The sequence below is a fragment of the Crocodylus porosus genome, unplaced genomic scaffold (assembly GCF_001723895.1).
Source record: "Crocodylus porosus isolate Cpor-Errol unplaced genomic scaffold, CroPor_comp1, whole genome shotgun sequence".
In the NCBI taxonomy this organism is placed as follows: Eukaryota; Metazoa; Chordata; order Crocodylia; family Crocodylidae; genus Crocodylus; species Crocodylus porosus.
This window is the reverse complement of record NW_017728933.1, coordinates 4,697,665-4,700,826: the sequence shown is the minus strand read 5'-3', so window position 1 is coordinate 4,700,826 and position 3,162 is coordinate 4,697,665. Positions and strand designations below refer to the sequence as shown.

The following is a 3,162-nucleotide window of genomic DNA, read 5'->3' as shown; positions in this document are numbered from 1 at the left end:
GTATGGTGCTGGTTCTTCCTCCCCAGGTGCAGCACCTTGCACTTGTCAGTGTTGAATCCCATCCTATTCTTGTCCGCCCACCCCTGTAACCTGTCTAGGTCCCAATGCAGCCTATTTCTCCCTTCTAGCATGTCCACGTCCCCCCACATCTTACTGCCATCTGCAAATTTGAACAGGGGGCTTTTCACCCCCTCGTCCAAGTCACCGACAAACAGGTTGAACGGTGCGGGCCTGAGAACCGAGCCCTGGGGGACCCCACTGCCATGTCCCTCTGGGTCGAATAATACCGTGCACCACCGCTGTCTGGGTCCGGCCCTCCGGCTACTTAATGACCCGTCTGACTGTGTAGGTGTCGATGCCACAGTCCCCTAGCTTTTTAACGAGAATGGGGTGAGAGACAGGGTCAAAGGCCTTCCTAAAGTCCAGAAACGCTACGTCCACCACTACCCCTGCATCCACGGATTCAGTTACCTGGTCATAGAAGGCCACCAAGTTGGTCTGACAGGACCTGCCTCGAAGGAACCCGTGTCGGTTGCCACTGAGCATAATCTCCCCTGCTGGCCCCTCGCGCACGTGCGCCACGATCACTCTCTCACAAAGCTTCCCTGGGACCAAGGTCAGACTGACTGGCCTAGAGTTGCCTGGGTCCTCCTTCCTTCCTTTCTTAAAAATGGGAACCACGTTGGCCCTCTTCCAGTCCTCCGGCACCATGCCACAGCACCACGAGTGCTCGTACAGCTGTGCCAGGGGTCCTGCAATGTCCTCTGCTAATTCCCTCAGCACCCTGGGGTGGAGATCATCAGGACTGGCTGATTTGAACGTGTCCAGTCCCCACCACAAATTCCCTGACTAGGTCCTCGCCGAGCCTGGGCGCACCGCCCCTGGGGCCTGCGGGGTGGGGGGTCCCTGCTCAGAAAAATGGAGGCAAAGAAACTGTTACATAGGTTAGCTTTGTCATCAGGTGCAATGACCAGATTTCCTAGCGTGTCTTGCAGGAGCCCCATGTTACCCAGTACCTTCTTTTTGCCCCCTATGTATTTAAAACAGGACTTCTTGTCCTCGATCCGGGTCGCTAGTCTCAGTTCCATCTCTGCCTCGACCTCCCTGGCCACCCCCCTGCAGCCCCGAAGCCCTGAGCAACCAAGGGACGGCTCCTCCCTGCCATTGGGCCCCTTTTAGCTAGGAGACGTTCCCAGATGCTTTTGCTGAACCACGGGGGCTTTTGCACCCTCTTCCCCCTTTGATCCACATTGGCATTACCTCCCTTTTGGCTCGGAGGATCATGTCCTTAAGGAACGACTGCTCCTCTCGGGCACCCAACTCCTCTCCCCTCTGGGACCTCGGTGCCTCCCCAACTAGTCTCCTTAGCTTGTTCAAGTCTGCCCTCCTGAAGTCCAGGACTGCTGCGCTGGAGGGTGAATCCCAGCAGGCGATGATCGCTATGGCCCAGGCGGTCAAGCACCCGCAGCCCCCTCGCCAGGTCATCGCCTGTGGGCAGCACCAGGTCCAACAAGGCGTCTCCCCTGGTGGGGCTGTGCACCTCCGGGGTTAGACGGAGGTCCCATATCTTGGCCGGGAACCTACGTGAGCGGTCAGACCTGGCTGACTGCTCTTCCCGACAGATGGCTGGAAAGTTCAGGTCGCCCACGATGACCACGTCCCTTGAACAAACTGCCTCTGTGAGCTGACTGAAGAATTCCCAGTCTGGCTCTTCCCCTGGGTTGGGTGGTGTGTGGTAGACCCCCACCGATAAGTCCCTTTCCCCACGACTGCCTTGTATTTGGACCCAGAGCACCCCCAGCTCCTCCCAGGGACTCCGCTCAGCTCGGCTCCCCTCACCGGGCCCTGCACCACCCTGCCCTCAGAGCTGCCCCCAGCTGCAAACCAGCCTCTGCGGGGGGGCCCCCCAAATTCCCCCTTCCTTTCCCCATGCAACTTGACATTTCCAAGCTGCACAGTCAGGCCGCACCCATGCCACAGCTCCCACTCCACCCTGCCCCAGTCAGCACCAGCACACTTCACTGGGGTCACTCTGCAGTGGCCCACAGGCCTCCCGCTCCTCTTCCCACAGCCGGAAAGGCTGGAGGGCTCTGCTGGCAGAGGCCACGCTACACTATCCCCCCGCTTCCCAGCACCTTCCCTACCCTAGCCCGGGGGGCCCAGGCCCCGACACCTTGTGCTGCACCAATTTCAACGGCGATGACCCCGCCGGCACCTTGTTGCCCTTCACCAGCACGATGAAAAGCCCATTACCACAGATCACACTGGGAACTGCTGCCCCGGCTCGCCCGGCCTGCCTCCGATTCAGGCCCTTGCTCAGGGCCGCGCGAACAGGTCGCAAGCCTTCCTTTTACGCACCCCTGCCCGTCGCTCTGGCAGACGCTTGTCAGCGCGTGCCAGGCAGCCTGGGAGGACCGACGCACTGCAAAAGACAAGGGCACGCGACACAGAGGCAAGACCCCACCAGACAGCCTGCTTACAGGCAGCTCAGTCAAAAGGATGAGCCCGCAGACGACTGCAAGTGACTCCCCGTTTGAGCAGGTGCCATCACACCTGCCCAGGACCGCCAGGAACCTGCCCCACCCTGGCACACCCCAGCCTCACACCCACGCTCAGCTCGAGCACACAGAGCCCCGAGCCTCCCCTCCATGGCAGCCTAGGCTCCAGCACCCCATCCCCACCAAGTCAACTACCCCCCAGGGACCGACCGCACACCCTGCCCCGCAGGCACACCCCCCCCACACAAAGCTCCCCACCCAACACCAACGGGTGCAACCGTTTGCACCGCTGACCCCCACCTAGGAGCCAGTCCTCCCAACGGCACCACAGGCCCAGGGCTTGCCCCCGCAGCACCTCTGCCATGACCACCAGGCTCCCTCAGCAACATGTACCCCGCAGGGCCCTGGCACAGCCAGCTCCCACTGCCCCACCGCACAGACACAACACTGCCCCCAGCACAACCAAGCCCCCACATGCCCTGGGATGCCCCGCCACCAAGGAAAGCCCAAGACACAGGGCCCCCGCCTCTAGGGACCAAGGAGGCAAGGCCCAGCTCAGGACTGGCCTCAAGGCACCGACTCCACTGCCTCCTTCCACAGCCTGCATGCCCCCCACTCCACGCTGCCACCCCTCCCCAAACACACTGCCCACGGTCAGCAAGCA

At 61.5% G+C, this 3,162-nt stretch overlaps 1 long non-coding RNA gene across 1 annotated transcript in view; it reads right to left on the bottom strand.

The window, feature by feature from the left end:
- Positions 1 to 1,807: 1,807 nt before the first annotated feature.
- The window catches only part of LOC109317408, a 5,986-nt gene continuing 4,631 nt past the window's right edge, over positions 1,808 to 3,162 (bottom strand). The window contains exons 2-3 of the long non-coding RNA XR_002103043.1: positions 2,273 to 2,283; positions 1,808 to 1,819 (exon numbers count right to left, since the gene is read on the bottom strand). This is a non-coding gene — a long non-coding RNA (uncharacterized LOC109317408). The remainder of the gene's footprint in view (positions 1,820 to 2,272; positions 2,284 to 3,162) is intronic.